General features: G+C 50.0%; 1 long non-coding RNA gene across 1 annotated transcript; it reads left to right on the plus strand.

The window, feature by feature from the left end:
* The first annotated feature begins 394 nt into the window (after positions 1-394).
* On the plus strand, positions 395-17,707 carry LOC113267830 (uncharacterized). The gene is made up of 4 exons (XR_003320950.4): positions 395-787; positions 1,460-1,663; positions 5,618-5,867; positions 9,570-17,707. It is a non-coding gene; the product is annotated as an uncharacterized LOC113267830 (long non-coding RNA).
* The last annotated feature ends 5,343 nt before the right edge of the window (positions 17,708-23,050 follow it).

Consider the following 23,050-nt stretch of genomic DNA (forward strand, 5'->3'; position numbering starts at 1 on the left):
AAGGAAGAAGGCGAGTTTAATCCCCTATCTTAAGCGTGACCGGTTTATCGCAGGTGCTCAATAGTGACAGTTAATCAATGACTACATTTCCCATAGGCCTTAGGGCAGCGTCGCCAGCGTTTCCCAGAGGGCTGTGCGATGCCCAAAGTAACCCTGAGTGCCCGTGGAAGAGGTAAACAAGCGGGGATGCGCTCTTTAATGTTGCTTTATAACCAAATTTCCAATTCTCCTTTCCTCCTCTGTTCCTCTTCTCTGTGTACCGCTCTTCTGTTCACGGGCTTCAGGAGCCCAAATACCCAGTACTTGACTCCTTTGGCAACAACTCGGTGTTACCGTTTCCGTGCCTAAGGACCGGAAGCGGATTGTCCTTGCGGCCTTTTGGGAAATGTAGTTCCGTCTTCCCATGCCCTTGGTTCGGCGTCAGGGCTCCGTCTTTTCGGGCCCCAGAACCAAGGCCTGGGGGGCGGGGGCATGTGACCGGCCCGTCTGAAATCTTTGGGGACTGTTCCGGGCACTGCCCCCGGCGGGCCCAGGCCACTGACAGTTGCAGAGGCGACGAGCCCGGCCCGTCTCCATGGTGATCGGCTCGCCGCAGAGGCCTCTGGGAATTGTAGTTGGGCGGGAGCCGGCCCGTGCGCCGTGTTCCGAGCGGTGGCAGTTAACGCTCGCCACCGCGGTCAGGTCGGAGCTTGGCGGCGTCCGGGGGAGCTTCTTCCGCTTTTCCTTGGCCTCCGGGAGCCCAGGCAGGCGAGCGGCCTCCCGGAAAGGCTGGATGTCTCCAGGGAAGGTATCTGGCAGGCGTTTCGCAGAGGCTCGCACAGTGGGTCACAGTGATGAGGGTGTGGCCTCGAGCGAGCGCTTGGTCCCGTCTCTTCTGCTAGAGAAGGGGGGACCGAAACCCAGAGAGAGTCGGTGATTTGCCCCAAAGCGAGGCTAGACCCTAGTCTGTCCGTTCACGCCTTTCTTTCCAGCACAGAGCGCCGTGCCTGGCACAGAGCAGGCGCCCAGACATCGGTTAAGTGTCATTTCGTTCTAACGAGAGCCACCTGAAATACTTTTAACAAATTACAAGATTTAAAACAAAAAATTTTTTAAAGAGGGAAGTGGACCTTTAGATAAGGAGACTTATTAGCCAGATGCAACCTGTAAACTTTATTCGGATCATCAGTCTTAACAATTGTGCAGTTTTTAAAAATCTGGTAGATGTGAACATTGATTGGCAATTTGGCAGGGTTACTGTTTAAACCTTTTAGCTGTGAAAAGGCTGTTGGGGTTATGCATTGAAAAGGAAAAGAGTCTTAGAAATGATGTCTGAGATTTGCTGGAAAAATACCCAGCGTGGCAGGCAAGGGAAGGCAGGAATGGTAAGGGATACCTGAGAGAGCGTTGTACTGTTTTACTCTCTTTGGTGGTGTTGAAAAGGACCATAATCAAGGGGTTTTATTTCATTATGTTTCAGAAAGTTTCTGAGCTATGAAGCAGTTCAGGAAGAGTTTCTCTGAAACGTAAGCCTCCCACGGCACAAGTGAGCCTCCTTGGGGCCTTCTCCTGTCAAGAATGAGCACTGCAATGAGGGGGCGGCTGTGTCCCAGTGCCCCCAGGTCCTTCAAAAGCCGGACAGAATTCTGACCGTGAAGGCGGAGGCAGAGGACCATGCTGCCAGGTAATCAGCCTCCCAGCCAAGAGCTGGCCTGTCCCCGCTTCAGAGAGGTCTAAGACCAGGAGGCTCGGGACCCTACAAGGTTCTGAAATGCCCCTGGGAGCTCTGCCGCCAGTGGCTGAGGACACAGGGACAGTCTGCACGTTTCCCATCCTGAAGCTGCTGGAGCTGGAGCAGCTCCTGGCCATCCTGCCCAGAGGCGGTCAGGCTGGGGCTGGGAGTGCGCCGCTGGGCAACGGGGGAGTGATGGGAGGCCTGCTGGAGGGCGGGAGTGAGAAAATGAACCAAGCCCGCAGGTAGAAGAGAGATCTAACGTGCAAAGATAGGGAGGGCTAGGTCTTCCAAGGAGAACGAAGGCCACGTCTGTTTTGACCCAATACCGTGTCTGTGTTCCTCTTGGCTCTTCCCTGGTGCTTTTGGGGATCAAATTAGATTTTGGATCATTTCCTAGGTTTTTTTTTCTTTTCTGACATTCTGATTCTAATTCTTATGGGGAGGTGCTTCCATTAAGCCATGATTTAACCTCACATCTGAATCATTCTCTACAGAAACTATAATACGTGTTCTTTTGTCACGACAAAAGAATCTCTTGGGGGGCGCCTGGGTGGCACAGCGGTTAAGTGTCTTCCTTCGGCTCAGGGCGTGATCCCGGCGTTATGGGATCGAGTCCCACATCAGGCTCCTCTGCTATGAGCCTGCTTCTTCCTCTCCCACTCCCCCTGCTTGTGTTCCCTCTCTCGCTGGCTGTCTCTATCTCTGTCAAATAAATAAAATCTTAAAAAAAAAAAAAAAAAAGAATCTCTTGGGACAACAGATCCAAAGTTTGAAAAAATTCTCCATCTCAGCAGACGCCTTGGCCTCATCATCCTCCTAAGAGGCCCTGAGCTCGAACCACCCAGCTCAGCTGGAAGCCAGTGGGGAGAGGTAGGTTGGATTCAGAAAAACCGGAATTTCTGGGCTGTTCTGATGGCTTTGGAGGACAACTAGACAGAATATTGGAAACTAGGACATTTAGGGGAAAGTTCCGGAAATATGGTCCTATCAATAGGTCCAAGTTATATTGAACATAAATCAGTTATTTAGTTTTGTTTTGTTTTTTTTAAAGATTTTATTTATTTATTTGACAGAGATAGAGACAGCCAGCGAGAGAGGGAACACAAGCAGGGGGAGTGGGAGAGGAAGAAGCAGGCTCATAGCAGAGGAGCCTGATGTGGGGCTCGATCCCATAACGCCGGGATCACGCCCTCAGCCGAAGGCAGACGCTTAACTGCTGTGCCACCCATGCGCCCCAGTTATTTAGTTTTTTAAATAAGTTATCAAAGCTTGAGTCAAAACTTAATTTAAAATCACCAAGTTATACACCTTACATATACACATTTTTTTAAGTTCTCAGCTATACCTTAGTAGAGCTGGGGGAATTTTTTTTAATAAAAGAAATTTTTAAAAATTTACATTATCTCTGGGAAATAAGATTATGAAGAACTTTCTCTTTGAATGTTTTTACTAAATATATAACTTTTTTTTTGCCATGAATAGATACTGCTTTACGATCAGAAAAAAATAATAATTTTTAAAGAAATACACTGGGGGAAAAGGTCTAACAAGACATTTTCTTAAAAAAAAAAAAAAGGCAAGTAATTACATTTCCTTTAGGGTTCCCCATTTTCTTGTCTCCAGGACAGGAAGTTTTCTGGGGGGAGATAGCCCTCCCCACCCCCAACACAAGAATCAGCACACATCACCAGCTTCAGGCACAGAAGCTCCAGTTCACACGTGGATCTTGGGAACTCCACCCCCTCCACGCCAGTCGTAAGGCAGCATCCTCTGAGGAGGAGATCAGGGTCTTCGATCTTTTTCTTGGGCGCTCCTGTGTTGAAAAGCAGGCCTGAACATGACAGTTTGCAGACCTGTGCTGGGAGTAGAGTGTGATCATCAGACTAGCGTGAGACCTTCAGTCCAGAACTCAGAGGGGTGCTGAACTCATCAGAGCACAGCAAGGGATCTCAGTCGTCCACTGGTCCCCCCTGCCACAGCTGAGTGTCTTTCACTCCCTGAAGGGTTACGCTGGAGACAGTATTGGGCTGCTTTGAATTCTGGTGTGGTCGCTTTTTAGCTAAACCACACTTGATGATGTGGCTCATGGAGACCTTCGTTGACAATATAGCACCTTTCTTCCCTCATGGGAAGGGAACCCCAGAGATCCAGCCACCCTATATGGAGGGGAGCCTGTTCTGGGGAAAAGCAGGCAGTTGGGAATCGAGAGAACAGACCCACAAAGCATTCATCCCAACCCAGGGAGAATCAGGTAGGGTGGAGGGGCTGGTTAACTGCAGAGAAGATCCTTACCTCACTGTTCATTTCATTCGCTCTAAATTCTCAGAAGTCAGTACTGTTTGGTAATAGAATCGTTAAATGCTCATTGCAAAGCCAAATAACACCGCTAGGGGGCTGCTGCTTTCTATCGGCAGTGCCCCTGATCTTTGCGGGAGCATGAGGGGCCTCATAATGGATTTCACAGATTTGGACATGTCCATGGTCACTTACATCTGGAGAACATGATGTCCCTTTCTGTGGAAGTGTGGTTTGAGAAGCTCCCACGCTGAAATAAGTGATAATTTGGACTTCTAGAGTCTCCTGTCACCACTGGGATCTGTGGGACACAGAATTGGGGGAGGCCAGAGGCCGGCATGACATCCATCTATCTGGTGCCCACCAGAATGGATGGACGGGTGCGTTGTTAAAGTAGCGAAATGCTTCCAGACTCGTTGGTAAGCAGCTGCTGCTCTGTGTCCCCGAGCGCCTCGCCAGCCTCCTTGGCCACCCCAGCGACTCCCCTCCCCCGCCATCCTCCAGACCTTCCTAGGGTCCAGCATCTAATGGCTCTCACCTGGTCTTACAAGAGGCTTCTGGATCTCCAGATGAGACCAGCGTCTGTTCTAAAGGCTGTCTGGGCCCTTCCAGTCGCAAAGTGTAATCTCCTCCTTGCCCGTGAGCTTTCATAACCTCTCACCGCCCCTGCTCGTAAAGGGCGGCCGGGCAGCGTAGCCCAGCACAGCGAGGGCTGGAACCAGCTACGTTCGGGTCCTGGCTCCGCTGTGCACTAGCCGCGCTGTGCCTCTTTCCTCATCCGTAAGCATCAAAGAGGAGGAAGTGCTTTGTAAACTACAAAGTGCCTACATGTACAAGTTATTTTTTTAATTATTGTGATTATCAGAGTTCTTTGACCAACACAGGACCACACCCTCAAATCCCAGCTTTCCCCCCTCTGCCTGGACCCCCCACTTCTGCAGTTACCTCAAGCTTCGACCCCAGGACACCCCTCCTTGGAGATCACTAACCTTGGCCCCTTGGGGCAGCTTCCTCAGCCTCCCGCCTCCCTCACCTCTTGCTGAGTGGCCGGGAGAGCCCAAGTTCTTCCCAACCTTCTCGGAATTCCCTTCCTGTCCCCCCTCCAACCCCACCACTTCAGTCCCCTGCTTTTTCCTCATCCTCTCCCCAGGTTTGCAAAATAACTTGGGGTATTCTCCTTATGAAGTACTTCAGAATCTCACTGTATTTCATAACCTGATTTTTTTTTTTTAATTATTTTAGAGAGGGGGAAAGAGAAGTATGTGAGTGGGGGGAGGGGCAAAGGGAGAGGGAGACAATGTCCAGCAGGGTCCCCACTGAGCATGGAGCCCAACGTGGGGCTCGATCCCAGGACCCTGAGATCATGACCTGAGCCGAAACCAAGAGCCAGCTGCCTAACCGACTGCGCCACCCAGGCGCCCCTCATAACCTGCTTTTTAAAAAAAACAGTGTGATCATTAATTACTTTTCTGTAACCCCATCTTTCCTTGCTGTATTATATGTCACGGTTTATTCCATCCATGCCGGCGGTAGGCGTGCACATTTATTTCCATGGCTCTTCTTTGCAGAGCAAGCAGTAACATTTGGCTTTTCTACATCTGATTACAGATGGTGACCTCAGGAGTAGGGACGAGGTGCTCAGCTCAGATCGGGAACTTGCGGAAAGAAGATCCCACGGGTGACTCTTCACAGGTACCAGAGCTGGGAGACACCTCAGAATGTTCCAGAACCTTAGACCAGCATTAGGGAACCTCCAGACACGAGGCCAAGGAGCTGCTGTGCCCAAGAGAAGAGTTTCAAGCAGGAGAGGGAAGAAGAAGCCACGAAGGTGGCAGAAGTGACCAGAACTCCGGGCCAGGTGAGTGCCTCGTTCCAAGTCAGAAAAGTTGTGCAGATAGAGACTCCATACACGTAGCACACGTGGCCACAGTTTGTGGGCAGACCCAGCCCTCATTTAGCATCACCCTGCTCAGGAGAGGACCCTCCATGTGGGCGTAGGGAATGGACTCCAGATTCCCCAGAACCTGGTGGTCAGACCCCCTGCGTGACCAGGTCAGGAGGGCAGCACGCAGATGAGAGAAAGCGATCACACGAGCAAGAGAGGCAGGAGGGACCAGGGGGTGTAAACGGACGGGCATGCCTGACATAACTAGAGAGACATCAGGGACAGCTCCTTCAGGATGCCTCATCGCCAAACATGGGCCCCCGTGTGGCCCTGCGGCTGGCCAGGGTTTGTGCTCGCAGGGTGTGGGAGGGCCCAGGGAGCTGGCCTGGGTAGCGGTTCATCTCCCAGCCACTCCGCGGTCGCCTGAGCCACCCGGCCTCCACTTTAGTCCCCTGTTGGTCCACTTTTGTGTCACTTCTGCCTTTTAAAAAAATAATAATACATTTATTCTCTTATTAACAAAAGGAATATGTGTCTAGAACAGAAAAATTTAAAATACATCGAAACAAGATGAAAAAAACTTAGTCCTCTGTTTCGGAATCTCGGGTAACATTGACTGTCTCTCTGGCATCTGTTTCTAAGCATTTATACACATTTTCCCTGTTATTCAGATTTCTCCAAAAAAAAAAAAAAAAAAAGTAGGAAACCTCCTGGGGTCCACAGCCCCCTGCAGCCCCGCCTTCATCGGCCCTGCTTTTCAGGGGTGGGAAGCAAGAGAAGGCCCCACGTGCCCGATTGCGAACACAGTGGCAATACCCCTCTCGGCCACAAGAGGAGGGTGTTGGCTCACGCACTTGTGTCCCCAAGCGGCCTGTGCTTCCTGCCAGGGTCTGGACGGCGCCGTAGTGAGTCCTCCCTTTATTGCTGCTTCTGCTCACCGCCTCTCTTGGAAACCTTCTTGGTGCTCGAGGGGAAAAAAGACAGAACTCCCAGCCTCCCCCTTCCACCACCCCTGCCGGCACTTGAGGACTCCTTAGACAGCTCTCTCCTCGCTGTGCCAGCCTCGGGCTTCCCAGGGAAGGGATACACCACAAACCTGCTCGGGTCATCCCCAGACCAAACCCTCCTCACGGTTCCCCATTGTTCTCAGGATCCCTCTTGAGCTCCGTGCCTCCCCACGAGTGCTTGTTTCCTCACATACACTAGACGGACCGTCTTTCGGCCCCTCTCGCTCTGCTTCCTCACCAGCAGACCTTCCCGCAAGTTCCTCTCTGCACACCAGGCTGAGGCTTCCTCTTTCGGGTCTTAGCCAACATGTTACTTCTTCCCCAAAGTCACTCTCAAGCCTGTGAGTCTGGGTTACGTAATTCTCCTCTGTGCTTCCACGGGGCCCAGTCCTTCCCCTTTCAGATTGCGCAGCGTGCTGGCTTGTCTGCTTCCTTCTAGAATGGGCGTTCCATGAGGGCAGGGACCATGTCAGTCTGACTCACACCCCCAGTGCCCAAGTACAGCGCCTGGCGCTCCGTGGGGCTCAATCTAGATTTGCTGAACAGATGAACGAGTGCGTGAATGAGCCCTTCCCCGTTCCCTGAAGTAGAGTCTGCGGAAGCCAGCCACTTCCCTCCTTCCATCCTCCTCCCCCCCAGTTCGCCAGCTGCCTCTCATTGTCCCCTGTGTCTCTGGAAGAGCGGTGCTGAAGGACCAGTTGTGTCCCTGTGATGGTGGGAAGACCGTGGCATGACCTCCCCTCTGTTGCTGGCTTGGCCACTTACTACCCAAGCCTGTCCCTTATTTTCTTTACAAAGCAGAGCTAACGGCCCCCAGGCTCGCTGGGGAGCTCGGAGGAATCGCATGCCTGCCTGACACATGGCGGACAGTCACGAGATCAGACTTCTTCCTCCCTCTCGCCCCAGCGCTCTCTTCCGAGTCCCCCTCTGAGACCGTGGGAGGCGGACTTGCTCCCCTGCCATCTCAGAGGTACTGCTGTTTTTGTGAGTCCCTTCTCCTCTCCCCACCGTCCCCCAGGCCACTTGCTGCCGGCCCCTCCTCCTTCCCTGTCCTTTGTCCCCCGCACAAATAATAGTGCCAGGGACGGAGCAGAAGAGCTGCCGAGAAGGCACTTGTTGAATGGATGAGCGGTTGAATGAGCCAGTCACAGCAGCGTCCCCTGGGCTGTGTTCATCAGTGTGGAACAGGTCACAATGGTCACCAGCCTGTTAATGGACAGGCGGCCTCCTGCCCCCCGGAGCCCAAGCCCACACAGGCGGGGCCTATGTGAAGGCACCCTCACAAGGCCAGGGCAAGGAACAGGAAAGGTGACACCAGACTTTACTGAAGACTGACGAGGAAGGAGGTGGGGCGATGTCCCTGTTCTTCTCTTCCGCTCAGCACTGTTTACCCCAGGGACCATACGTGCTCGACTGTCACCTGAACACACAGTCCCACGGGGCGTCTGTGTTCCTTATAACCAGGCTGTTATACCACCACGGGGACTAAAAGTTCTAAGTTCCAGCAAAATCCTTCTACAGATTCCGTTCATCGTGTTTTTCTCCGATAGGAACGTTTTCTGTCCCGTGTGCTCGGAGGCCCGTGTGGCGGCCCCCCTCGGGCCCCCACAAGCTCCCTCATTCCCGAGGAGCCCTAACCCTCTCCCCAGTCAGGATCTTGAGGAGAAGAATAAGGGCTGATTTCTCCTCAAATGATCGCCGCCCTCAGTTCATTCCATCTGAAAGATTTAGCTCGTGAATGGCTTATCTGCTTTCGGGCGAGGTCTGTGGCTTGGCCCACTGAGGATGCCACTTTCTCCTGCATGGCACTTGGAAGGTCGGGCTGACGTGGCTTGTGTTTTATGTGTCCCACGCCCCTGCCCTGTGACGTTCTCATCTCTAAGAGCTGCTCTCCTCCTCCTGAGGATTTTCCTACATCAGCGCCATTCACGGAATCTCTCTAGGATGAATTAGGAAATGAAGGGAAATTTTCCCTTATTCATAATTTTCAAAGATTTCCTCTGTATGAATTCTTTGACATCCTGCCAGAATTCTGCCCAAATGTGTGGCCATGTGTATCATGCCGGTGGAGTGAGGTTTGGGCTTAAGAGTTGGAGGTTTCCCAAAGTGATGCCTTTATCAGCATAAAGTCTCCCGGTCCCAGCCTCTGTGGACCAGCAGCCCCCCAGGGTGGCCCCCATGGTTCTACTCTGGCGGGAACGCTGAGCATTGGAGTTTATGGGCTGTCCTCGGTCCTGGCCTTACACTGTGATGACATCGTAGGAAGTGAGAGTGTCACAAGTCCCCATTTCTGAGAATCAGAGCTCTGTGACTGCACCACCGTTCCAGCCCTGGCTGTCTCCTCCTCCTGTGACAGCACAGCAAGAGGAGGAGGCACCACTTTCACAGGGGGGTGAGGAGTGAGCTGTGTTCTGAGTGCCCGATGTCAATGCCCAGGTCACAGGTGCCCCTGGAATGCAGCCCCCCCCCCCCCACGGCTCCAAATTTGCCCAGCCTCCTGGCCTGGCCCGAAGCCCACCTCCACCCTGAAGCCTTCCTGGGACTCTGTAGGCCTGCAGTTAGACTCCGCCGTCCCTGCTCCTGTGAGAGTTCACGGCCCACAAAACCCCTTAGCACTCATGCAATGCTCTAGGCCGTCATGACCTTTCTACACCTTCTTCTCCAACAGACTTAAAGGAAGCTCTTTGAGGAAGAACCACGTCCTGTCCTTGGTATTCTCCATGGCACCTCTGAGCACAACGGGACTTTGGTTGGAGACCAGGTGCGGCTGCGGTCACTGTGGTCCAAGCGGATGGACTTGTGGTTCAGTGCAGTCGTGGGTGGAGATGCACTGTGACTGAAGACGTACGTGGCCTGCCTTCTCAGGGACAGTTGTCGCGCTCTTCCAGGTCATGCAGGAGGAAGGTGATCTTGTCTTTGTTGCCACCCCTTGCCCCCGACACCCGCCCACGCCAGGCAGGCCAGCCAGATTCTCCCTGCTGCCAGCCGCGCATGGCGCCAATCCCGGGAGTGACTTCGGGGAGGGGGAGGCGGGGAGCAAGCAAGCGATCTGTACTGTCGCGCACCTGTCCATGCAGTGTCCTGGTTAAGTCTGGCTGGCATAGGGACCACTCTCGGCATGAACCCGCAGCTCTTCGAGGGCACGGCCCATGTCTGAAACATCTCTGTATCCGCGGTACCTGGCGTAGCCCCTGGCACGTAGAAAGCCGTCACCTGGCGTGGAGCAGGGGAGTGCTCCTGTAGTTAGGGGCAGCCAGGGAGTTCATGGAGGGACAGAGGAGAACGGATGTTAGTGACTGTCCTCCAGTGCCCCCCTGGACCCCCCACCCCCCCAGTGAGTTCGTCCTCCCTTTGGTATGTGGCGAAGTCCTGGGTCCTAAACACAGAATGCAAACGGTGCCCCTTTGTGTTTTGTAAGCTGCAGAATCCCTGTCTCCCCCCGGGGAAAAGGGAACAAGTCCTGTGTATACATCCGGGTTTTATAGAACCGCGGAGCTCTCTGCTGCTTTCTTTTAAAGCTAGTGAGTTAAAAATGTTCTTGGCCAGATCGTAGGAGCTGGTCCCGAGGGCCGGTGCTGCCCATAGACCCTCATCTCCTAGGAGCCCAGGGCTGCTTCCAGACAGCTGAACCTTGAAGCTGGTGGAGATGTGAGCAGGTCATCGAGGGTTAAAGAGAGAGAGGAAGGGAGGGCCCTTGCCAGCTGCCTCTTTGTCTGCTTACCAGGGCCCTTGAGCTGAGCTCCCAGCTGTCTCTGGGCAGGAGCACAGCTGGCCCCCAGGTGTCCCTGCTCCGGTTTGGATGTTTGTAGCTGGAGTGTCATTTGTGGTGGGTCTCCAGAATGCTCTCTCACATTATTCCCTCCTGACCATCCGACACCCGACTGAGCAGAAATCAGTGCAAACAGGTAGAGGAGGGCGAAACAGATAATCGAGTGAAGGCTGGGGGAGGGGCAGGGCGCTGGAGCGGCAGGTGGCTCTCAGCCCGGCTTCACGTGCAGCGCCCCCCCCCCCGGAACCCCCCAACAGCCCCGGAAGTAGCGTGGTCCTGTCCTCGTGTTCAGATGAAGAAACTAAGGTTTAGAGAGGTTAAACAGCTTGCGCAAGGGCGGGCAGCGGGTGAGGGGGGAGCAGGGCTGCACATCCAGGTCTGCCCATCACTCGGGCTTTAAAGCGCCGCTTCTCCCCTTGTTGGAATTTAACTTGCGTCGCCAGAACCCCCAGTTCGCACTGCGTCTCGGTCCTTTAGCCACTTTGAAATGGTCCTGCTTCCACAGTCCCTTCCGTGGCCCCGTCAGAGCCGCTCAGTGGTTTCTGAGAGACCGGGTCAGTGGCTGCTCGACCTCCCGGGGTCACAAGCGACCTTCCCCGCTGTCCCAGCAGTCGCTGGAATTTCTGCTGTGGGAAGTTGGGGAGAGTCTGCAGTCGTGGCAGGTGCGAGAATCTGATCTCGGCCCTCTGTTCCGTGAGTCAGGTCATCGGGCAGAGCAAGGCGGGAACAATTTCTTTCTGCTCCGCTGTGTCTGGGCCTCGACCCCAGAGGCCCAAATGGCTGGATTTGGCTAAGGTGGTCTGACTGTGGCTGTAGCGCGGGGGCCTTGGTTCTGTCTGCCAGCAGGATCCTTCCCCTCCTCTTCACGTGGCATCCGCAGAAATGAGGCAGAAATGTCCAAAATGGCTTTTTCACTCGTGCGTCTGGTGCTTCCGTGTTCTCTCTACGGCCTTCATCAAAGGAGCCCTGTCTTCTTACATTGTTTCTCCGGGCTCCACAAAGCCACTGTCCGTCCTCTTCCTTGTGCCACGGTACCTGTCTGCCCCGAGCCCTGTCTGTGGGGAGCTGCCACAGTTCGGCCCCTGCTGTATCACGTGACCCTGCCCATTGGACCAGGATCCAGTGGAGGCCGGCCAGTGACCTTTGGAGTCACCTGGCCAGCTCAAAAATATAAGGAAAGTCAGACTAGTTGGATTCCCCTTTGGGGAAATTCGAACCCAAAAAATAAGACCCCATCAGCACAGTGTATGTGTGTGACAGGATAGTGTGAGGCCAAGTAGGGCCTGGATGGACTGATGTGCTGGCCTGAATGAGACTGAAGAAGGAACTTGGAGATAGAAGAAAAACAAGCCATGACATGGAGGGAACACAGAGTGGAGGGAGGAACCATGAGCCTGTTGTTGGTGAGGGGAGAAAGAAGGGGACAGCCAGAGCAGAGCTGGGACCCGTAAAAGGCCGGGGGCAGAGCCAGTCCCTGAGGCGCCCTAGTGTCCCATGGCTCCTGGACCTGCCTGGCCCATGTGAGTCACTGCAGCAAGCTCCTTCCTTATTCCCTTGGCTGTCAGTCGGCTTAGAGGGGGCCAATAAAAATTAGGAGTAAATGGGCTGGAGGAACCTCTGGGAAGAATTTTGCTTTTTGATTAAAGGAAGGATGGTGAGAAGGCCTGGCCCTTCTTCCTGCTTTGGACATGGATGTTTGCGGTCGTGATACTTAGAGCTGTAGCAGCCATCTTGGGACCATGAGGCAAGGGAAGAAGCCAACATACCAAAGTTGGCCCAGCAGACGGACAAAAAGAGCCTGGGTCCTGGATGACATCGTTGAGCCACTATACCTATCCTGGAACCACCTACTTCCAGTCTTACGGATACATTAATTGAATGTCTTTATTTTCTAAACAGATTTCTGCTATTTGAAGCCTAAGACATTCTTAGCCAGTATAGCACTCCTCTGAACCTGTCCGTCATCAACTCCTTAGAGCCTCATGGCTCTTGGTTTAGATCCAAATGGGAAATCGCCGCAAATGTAGACAGTGGAAATCTTAACTTACGTGGCAGGAAATACAAGTCAAGATTTCTCACAGCCTCCAGAGCAATTCCAGCACTTAGTCCCCCAACTCCCAGGGCCTGTTGGATGCAAATGAGGAAAGACAGATTTAGGAAAGTTCTAGATACATGAGCATGAATCTTCTAAAATGGGGTTCAGTGATGAATTTGGGGACACAGAGTGCTGTGGGGAGAGTGGGGGAGAGCCTAAGCATGGGCCAGAAAGCCATGGAAAGCACACGGAAGGAGCAGCAAGCTGGAATGGACAGATGGCAGGTGGGTCGGATCACTTCTGCGGGAGGCCACGGTCCACAGCAGGATTTCAGAAGTGCCAAGTACTGGCTGGGAGGAGTTTACAGCAACTGAAACGAAACTGGTGGAAAACGAGGCCTCTTTGTTAATTAACCCCCCAGCCAGCCTTCCTGACAGTGTAGATCCTCTTAGGAGCAGGGCCTGAATTGTGGCCACTGCCTGCATGCGGGCACTCCCACGTTCCTCATTCTTTGTCTCTTCTCCACCTTTCCCTCTCCCTCCACCATTCCTTCCTGTCTTCTCAGCAAAGCCAGGAGCCAGAAATGCACAAGATCTGAATCTCTTCTACCTCAGCTGGAAAGTAAAGATAGCGGAAGGCAAGGATGTCTTATGGAAGCTTCGAATCCTAGTCTGGGGATCATCCTGGTTCTCTTGGGAGGCGGGAAAGCTGTCCGTTGATAAGGACTAGATTAAGCTTTCTTCTGCCCCAACTTTGACCAAGCAGTGGGGACGGAGGTGCTTCTTCAACGCCAGACGAAAGGTGTGGTCCTCCCTTCCCTCGTGAAATGAGACATTGAACTTGGGAACTCTGGGCTGCCTTCTTCTGATTTCTAGTTTCAGGTACACGACAAAGATAAACTGGCATCCTCCTTATGCATCCTAGCAATATTTCATTGCATTCAGAACTTGAGAACAAGTCACCCACCCATTTCCCATCCCCACATCAGTAGCAGAGACATGTGACCCATAGAAGTTCATCAAATGAATGGGGCCCAAACACAGATGAGTTTTCAGCAGACTCTGCCACTAAGCCTCATCACCCCTCTGAGCGCAGCCCTTATGCACCCTGCATAGCTGAGGAGTCCTGCCCCCAAAGGCCAAAACCCAGGCCAACCCCGACGTTTGCCCACTGGGTTACTTCACTCAGTAGTAGTACTGAGGACCTAGTAGAATTACAAGCTAAGCTTATAAAAGCAGTGATGCTATTAGGAAGATTAGTCATTAAAGACACACACACAAAATTCCTGACTTCATCAGAGAAAAGAATGAAAGTTTTGGGATGGAGGAAGCAAAAAGGGTAACCTCCTACTTTGATGTGATTAATGCTTCACAGTGATGCTTAATACACCCCGAATTCCCCCACCCCCACAGTTGGCCCATACACCGCGAAGGTTTCTCTGAAATCCGGTAAGGAAAAGAACTTGAGGGCTTCTCCTCCTCCTTGGTAGTCAAGGGTTTTTTCTCCAGTATGAATCAGCCTGATTACGGATTAAACGGTCCCCTGCGGTCCGTACAACGCAAGATAGTCTTTCCTGTGAACTTGCCAATGAGGAGAAAGGGCTACACCGTCCCCACACGATTTTGCACATCGATTAGGCTCACAGGCTTCTCTCGAGGATGACTGATCTCAGGTTCAGGCTGCTGCACGCTTCCCCTAGACAGTTCTCTGTATTCATTACATATGGCCAGCGCAAGTCCCAACTAAATGAGTCTGGAACTTGGATTGTAGGTTCTTCCTCGTCCGTTATGCTTCCAGAGCTCCTCCCTGCCCTGAAATCCCAGATGTCTGATTAGCTGTCTAAAAGCATTTTCACATCCATTACGTGCATGTGGTTTTTCTCCAGTGTGAATTCTCTGACGTTGAATGAGCTCTGCTTTCCTGAAAGCCCTCACATTTATTGCATTTGTAGAGTTCCCGTGGCTTGCGAAAGTGCTAGAATGCTGGCGGAGGCCTCCACAGATCAGGCTTTCTCTAAGATGAATGTTTCAGTGTTCAGTAGGATGGGAGCCCCAGCAAAAGTCAGCTGTATTCGTCATGGGGTCTCTCTCAATATGAATACTGTAGTCCTGAATAAATTCTGACTTCTAAGATTTGGCCACATTTATTTTGGGGTCTTATCACTTCTGAAAGATACAGACAGAATTGCAAATTATCCCAATCTTCATCCCATTCGTGGAGTGGGGTCCCTGATGTTCTCTGGGATGTCTCCCTAGTCAGATATCTCTCCACGCTTGGGGGCCAGCTCACCCCCTCCCATAGGGACCTCCTCGCTGCGTTCACCTGCTGCAGAAAGTTCCTGCTTGGGGCCCGCTTGCTCTGGGTCCCAGCCTCACAATATAAAATCCTAGCAAATGTAAATACCAGCCACTCTCTTTCAAAGAACCAGAACATGTCTTGGGCGGAGAATATAAGACTTAAGAGTCAGAGTGCCTTTGGGTGAATCTTGAAAATGATGGGTATGACAGATGGCTGGTTACTTATATTCTCTTTTTTTTTTTTTTTTTTTTTAACGAACCCTCTTGTGGTCATACTGAGAATGTACGCATTAAAAATACCTTCTCTAGGGGCGCCTGGGTGGCGCAGTCGTTAAAGCGTCTGCCTTCGGCTCAGGGTGTGATCCTGGCGTTCCGGGATCGAGTCCCACGTCGGGCTCCTCCGCTGGGAGCCTGCTTCTTCCTCTCTCACTCGCCTGCTGTGTTCCCTCTCTCGCTGACTGTCTCTCTGTCACATAAATAAATAAAATCTTTAAAAAAAAAAAAAATACCTTCTCTAATGACCAGGAGAAAGCACATGGGGTCTTGCAGGGACGCTGTTGCCACTCTGTTCCTTGATCTGGATGCTGGTCAAATGGATGTGTTCACTTTGTGAAGATCCCTAAGTGGGATGCTTAGGATTTATGTGCTTTCTAGGCGGCAGAGTTAAAAATGAGTAAGTTCAGGGGCGCCTGGGTGGCACAGCGGTTAAGCGTCTGCCTTCGGCTCAGGGCGTGATCCCGGCGTTTTGGGATCGAGCCCCACATCAGGCTCTTCTGCTATGAGCCTGCTTCTTCCTCTCCCACTCCCCCTGCTTGTGTTCCCTCTCTCGCTGGCTGTCTCTATCTCTGTCAAATAAATAAATAAAATCTTTAAAAAAAAAAAAAAATGAGTAAGTTCCCCATACTGCCGCCGTGCAGCCAGCAAATGAGATGTAAGCAGAACTGGGCCTCCACGAGAACTCGTTAAAGTGGGGGACTCCGAAGCAGAAACCTTTTGCCTTTTCCCTCCCGCCCCCCTTCTTCTCGTGGATCCGGGAGGTGACGCCTGAAGGCGCAGCAGCCATCCTGGGAGCGTGTGAAGGAGCGCCACGTGCAAAAGCTGGCTGAGCCAGCCTAAGGAAGGTACCCCTTCCCTGCGGCCTTGAACTTCTCACCTCTGGCATTTTCACTTTGTTTAGTCTAGGCAACGAGAAGTGACTCACGGCTGGGTTAGGCATCTTTCCCTGTGTTCATTGCCTCTTTTTAATTTTGTTCACCTTTCTCTTTGATCCTTTTGCAAAAGTCCTGTGCTCATTGAAGGTTTTGTCCCCTTGCGTGTCAGATGCCTTGCGGGCACCCTTTCAAATTTGTCATTTGTCTCTTGAGTTTGTGGGGGTTTTTTTAACTCAAACAAGTTACCCCATTTTTATTGTATGGCATCCGAATGTTGCATATTTGTACTTTTCCCACTCAGAGCTGTTAAAACGTTAATGTTTTCTGCTCGTTGTTTTATGTTAAAATCTTGGATCCGCATGGAATTTACCTTGAGGTGAGGCCTGGGGGTGAAGGTCCAGTTCTTCCCCTCCCCCATCAGCTCTCAGCACCGTCTGGGGAAGAGCTCCCTTTTCCCAGCCACTGTGAAATGCCACCGTGATTAGGGGTTCAGTTCCCATTTGAACATGGGTCTTTTTCTTGAATTTCTGTTTCATGTCTGCACGTTGTCTGATATACAATTATTTTAATTCTTTTTATAAGTTGTTTTCCTGTCTGATAAGGCTGCTGCCTCATTGTTCTTTTCTGAAACACTCCCGTGACACTAAGGTGGATAAGTGGGGGGTGGCGGTAGTCACTCAGAGATTGCCATGATGTCAGACGGTACAGAGCCTCCTGCATACAGAGAACGTTCTAACAATATCCTTACTTTGAGCAGTCTCCCTTTTTCCTCTGCAGTGTATTCTTGGAGCCCTTTGGTAAGGAAGAGTCATATTTTCTCGTAATAATTACTCATATCCAGAAACTCAACATCAAACAAGTTCTGGTTCTGACATATACGTCATAAAAACAAAACCATAAAACTCAGGATGGTCTTTAGTAACATAAAAGGGCAACATGATGCTTCGAGTCCTATGGCATGGGCATATGGGGACTCACGATGATAACGTCACTGGCCTCCGTGTGCTGTGAAGCCTACACAAAGCACAGGCCATTCTGCCTTCTGTCTGTCCAGTCTAAAAATAGCCCTATCTGTGTCAAAAGGACAAATACGGCACTCACAAACGTGCTTCCCTTTGTGGAATTCAAGAGATTCATGAGGAAATGATGTGTAAGATACAAGTTTCTTTTTAAGGCAAACTTGCCAGAGAAGATGAAACTGATTGTTTCTTCTGATAAATTTCCCTGAAACAAACAGAAGTGTTCAGAAGAATTCCATTCCCCTTACTGCTGCGTAGGATTTTTAGGTTTTTCCTAGAAATGGCTATGGCAGTATTTAAAGGCCTCATTAGGACATTAGTTTTGAGCACAAGTATTAAGAGAAATAATCTCTTGATTCATGCCTTTGATTTTTTTTCTTTGCTGCGTAAATGCTTCATATTGGTGTAATGAACAGAATGAAATGTTTGGGAAAATATGTGTCCAGGAAAGACGAATTCCTCCAGTAAGTCAGCATTTGTGGGGATGATATTATGATGTAAGTGTAAAATAAAAAAGAACGAAAGAAAGAAACCATATTGGCTGTACCTAGTGACTTCCTTCCAAAGCGTACAGCATGGGATGGAGGGTGAAAAGTAGCTGCTTTACATGGGAGAAGCCCGACAATCCCTGTCCCAGCCAGGCGATGAAGGTCAACATCAACAGTGATCAGGCTTGTTGATGGTACATACCCTTGTTATGATGTGATGACAGTGGCCCTTTACCACTGTCATGGTCTTTGTCCCCAAAACCCATAACACCAGACTAATGAAGAGAAGACATCAGAAAATCCCAGTTGGGGACCTTGTGCAAATGCCCGACTCCTCCAAACTGTGAAGGTCATCAAAATAAGGGAAGTCTGAGAAAAGCTGTCACATCCAAGAGGAGCCTGAGAAGAAATGACAGCTAAACCAAATGCTGTATCCTGGATGGGGTCTCAGAACACTTTGAAAAGGACATTAGGTAAAAACTAAGGAAATCTAGATCAAGGGTGAACTTTATTAACATATTAATATTGGTTCATTATTTATAACAAAGATACCATAAGATGCATTAATGGGGGAAACAGGGATATATGGGAACTCTGCACTATCTTCACAACTCTTGTGTAAAACTAAGCTATTCTGAAATAAAAGTTTTATTTAAAAATAAGCTAAAAATATCAAAGTATTAGAAGAGATTGATGGTGGTTACAGATAAGGTGACATGGATGCAGTTCTCTCTCTTCTTCCCACTAAACTGCAGCTCAAACCCTGGACATAATGTCTAATACAAATAGAAGAAGACTCTGGAGGGTGGAGAGAACATCCGGAATTAAGAAAGAACAATGATAATGGTAAAATTATGGGCAAACATATTAGACTATCCTCTCGAGTTTTTGAAATTATGTCTAATAGCTAAAGCAAAAACCATAACATTGCCTGACGTGACATTATGTGGAAAAGAAATTTGTAAGGTGGTTCTGAATGAGGGTGCATGGGTACAGAGACCTAAATGGAGGTAATATGGTTAAAAGTATTGACACCAGTAGGCTGTTGGAGTAAGTTACACATGTATAACACCTAGGGCAACCACTGGGGAGAAAGAAAAAAAACTATACAAAGAGTTTGTTGTGTCAGTCCCAGCCTATTGATAGTGTTGTTCTTGGTTAGAAATGCCTGAGCCCCACAGGCGTTCCCCCTTCCACCAGCATCAGGACCAGTGCTGTGGCTGGACCAGCCCTTATGGTTCTTAATATGATTTCAGGAGGCACCTCAGCAATACCATTGGGGAACTTTGAAGAACATGGTTAATTACACACCCCAGGGCCACACATGAAGTCCTGGGTCAAGAGAGAGAAAGAGATGGGGCGCCTGGGTGGCACAGCGGTTAAGCGTCTGCCTTCGGCTCAGGGCGTGATCCCGGCGTTCTGGGATCGAGCCCCACATCAGGCTCCTCCGCTATGAGCCTGCTTCTTCCTCTCCCACTCCCCTGCTTGTGTTCCCTCTCTCGCTGGCTGTCTCTATCTCTGTCGAATAAATAAATAAAAATCTTAAAAAAAAAAAAAAAAAAGAGAGAGAAAGAGGGAGAGAGAAAGGACCTAGGGCTCTGCCTTTATTAGGGACTGAGGGTGAGGTACCTAGAGTTTCACAGGGACACTCTTTATTAGCACATTTATGGCATAAGAGCAGGAATTAGGGCACAGGAAGGGAGAAATGAGATCAATCAAGCCGTCAGGTAATCTAGGTTATTCAGGGCTCTCCATAATGGGAACTTCATGGGTGGGGGTGGCCTGGTTCCTTACTGGTTGTTTTGCTGGCACTTGTGCCATCCACCCAGCAGTCTGTTAATTCAAGATGGAGGTCTTTGAAATGGATGCTACAGCAATCAAAAGTTTATGTCAAGTGCTTACTCTACAGAGATGCACTCAAAACCAGTATAGATAAATGAAAAAATGTTCAGGCGACCCGAGAAAAGCATGAAAAAGGAAACAGAGGAATGAAAGCCAGAAAACAAATAATAAAATGGCAGACTTAAACCCTAACATACCAAAATTGCATTAAATGTAAATGGTATAAATCCACTGGTAAAAAAGAAAGAATAGGACCAGGCCAATGAGAGGCCTCCTTGGGAAGGCTGCTGGAGCTTCCAGGAGAGAGGCGTGTACTGTGCTCTGGAATTACTAAAGTGGGAGAATCAAAGGGTGGAGTTCCTGGTGGCCATGTGCTCACTTAAAAAAACACACACACACATAAGGATTGGTAGAGTGGATTTAAAAACATGATCCAACTATATACAGTATGTAAGAAATTCACTTCAAATATAAAGATATATGTAGATTGAAAGTAAAAGGATAGAGCAAGATATACTATGCAAACATTAGTCAGTAGGAAGCAGAAGTGGCGTTAATGTCAGATGAAGTAAACTTCAGAGCAATGAAAATTGCCAAGGATGAAGAAGGACATAGCATACTGATAAAAGGATTTATCCACCAAGAAGGCATAGCCGTCCTAAATATGTATGGACTAAACAACAGAATTCCAATATACGTATAGCAAAATTGGTAGAACTGAAAAGAGAAACAGACCAATCCACAATTATAGTTGAGGACTTTTTTTTTTAAGATTTTATTTATTTATTTGACAGCGAGAGAGGGAACACAAGCAGGGGGAGTGAGAGAGGAAGAAGCAGGTTCCCAGCGGAGGAGCCTGATGTGGGGCTCGATCCCACCGCGCCAGGATCACGCCCTGAGCCGAAGGCAGACGCTTAACCGCTGTGCCACCCAGGCGCCCCTACAGTTGAGGACTTTTAACACCACTGTCTCAACAGGTAGAATTACTAGTCAGAAAATTGGCAAGGATATAGAACAACACTGTCATCCAACAGGACCTAATCGATATTTATAGAACTACTTCACCCAAGAACAGCAGAATCCTCATTTTCAAGTACGCATGGGATATTCACCAAGGTAGACTATTTCCTGGGTCATAAAACAAAAAAGAATCATCAAAATGAAATCATACCGAGTGTGAACTTAGACCACAGTGGAATCAGACTAGAAATCAGTAATGGAAAGATAGCAGGAAATTCTCCGAACACATGGACACACACTAATCCGTGTATCAAAGAGGAAGTCTCAAAGGAATAGGTCACATTGAACTGAATGAAAATGGAGCATATCAAAATTTGTGGGACACAGCAAAAAGAGTCTGAGAGGGAAATTCATAGCACTAAATGTTCACAGAAGGAGCTCAAATCAATAATGTACTCTCGTGAGAAACTAGAGAAAGAAAAGCAAAAATAAACCCAAATAAAACAGAAGGTAGGAAAAAAGCCAAAATCAACAAAATAAAAGACATAAAAACAACAAAGGTAATTAAACAAAAAGCTGTTCTTCGAAAGATCACTGAAATGGATAAGCCTCTAGGAAGGACAATAAAGAAAAGACAAGGAATACACAAATTACCAATATCAAGAAGGAATCATTGGATGGCCAAGAACTGGCGAATCCAGGACAAGGAAGCAGGCATGTGAGAGTCTGGGCAGGAAGCCTCACTCTGACTCTATTCCAGGTTCCACAATGTGTCCCAAGTTCCTAAGTCTAGGCTGGCCTACCAGGGAAGGGGAAGTCTCCTCCAGAGAAGAGGCTCGTGGTGGGAATGCCATTCCACATCCACCATTCAACTCCGATCTGCCAATAGAAGTGGCTGGACATGTCCAGAGATGCAGCAGGTCAGGGCATACAAGATGGCACCGAGTTAATGGCCCCATGATGATACCCACCGAACACGCCCAGTAGCGCCATGATAATGCCTGTAGAGTAGCCCCAAGAAGCCTGTGTTAGGGCTCACCTATCCCTCTTCTAGTGTGTTTTAGATGAATCAGTCCCCTTTCTCCCAGACCCAGGGCCTGCAGCAGAGCAATCTCCCCAATTCTATTATCCACAAAACCTGCAATAGAAAATATTCATCCTCAGGGCACCTGGGTGGCTCAGTCGTTAAGCGTCTGCCTTCGGCTCAGGGCGTGATCCCGGAGTTCTGGGATCGAGCTCCGCATCAGGCTCCTCCGCTGGGAGACTGCTTCTTCCTCTGCCACTCCCCCTGCTGTGTTCCCTCTCTCACTGGCTGTCTCTCTCTGTCAAATAAATAAATAAAATCTTTAAATATATATATATACTCATCCTCACTAGAGCCACCCCACTCCTTATGTCTCCCCCTCACCTCGGAAAGAAGAGAAGATCTGTAAACCTTTTCTGAACAATCTACTTATTTCTACCCCTTGAGAGAAATCCCTGATTAATTCTTATCACCTTACCAGTGCCGGGGGCCAGGAACTGGGCGCCCATGCTGAGCACAGCACAGAGCAAACCATGGTATGGAGGGAAGCAGAGGACATCTGTATGGATGATTTTCCAGCCATTGTCACCCTCGTCAAAACCATCACTGGAACCTCCAGAGGTCGCTTCCTCGTCCAAATTGTACCCAGCCAAGTCATTCCAAAGCGCACACACATGAAAGGCAACCACAAGACCCACCAGTGAGATCATAGGAGTTGATAATGGGCAACCAATAGATCTCCAGTGCTTGGGGAAGAAGCCACCATCATCATCCCCATGACCCCTGCCATTCCCAACATTCCACTGAAGTCTCGGACACTCTGTGTGGATGAGGCTGTAACCCAGCTGGAGGGGCTTGATACCCGACACTGAGACATTGGCAAAATAATTCCATCTCCATGGATTCGATGTGGAGGACCGAAGGGGTCTAGAGTCCTGTCTCGTTGCTGCGTGGCAGGAAGCCTTTCTGCCTCCTTCTAGCCGACAAAGCCACGGATTGGCAAGATATCCACCACAAATTCAAAGCCTTACAGCCTTGGTGGCCTGGCGCACATACAAAGAGCCAGTCAGGAGTCAGACGAGGCCTCCCCAGGCATGGGATGGGAGTAGGGTTTCTCCACCTCGGCACTACTGACATTTGGACCGGATGACTCTTTGTTCTGGGTGGGGCTGTCTTGACATCGGTAGGATATTTAGCCCCATCTCTGGCCTCTTCCCACCAGATGCCAGTAGCATCTCACCAACTGTGACAATCAAGGCTGTCTCCAGACCTTGCCAAATGTCCCTTGGGGGACAAAATTGCTCCCTGCTGGGAACCTCTGGGTTAGACCTTGATATGTTGGGGGTTTCCAAGAAGAGGAAGTACGAGCTAACAAAATTAAGGCCTAGAGGAAGGAGAGAGGCCAAGTCTGAGAAGGCCAGGAGTACACTAAGGGGAAAACCTGTAACATAGGGTTCACTCAGGGAAAAGCATGATGCTGGGAGGTTAGGTAGAGTAAAGGCGCCAGTTAAGAGAGAGCCGAGAGGTAGGTATGGTAGGCAACAGAACGGTGTGGGAGGGATAG

The sequence above is a fragment of the Ursus arctos genome, unplaced genomic scaffold, assembly GCF_023065955.2.
Source record: "Ursus arctos isolate Adak ecotype North America unplaced genomic scaffold, UrsArc2.0 scaffold_2, whole genome shotgun sequence".
NCBI lineage: Eukaryota > Metazoa > Chordata > Mammalia > Carnivora > Ursidae > Ursus > Ursus arctos.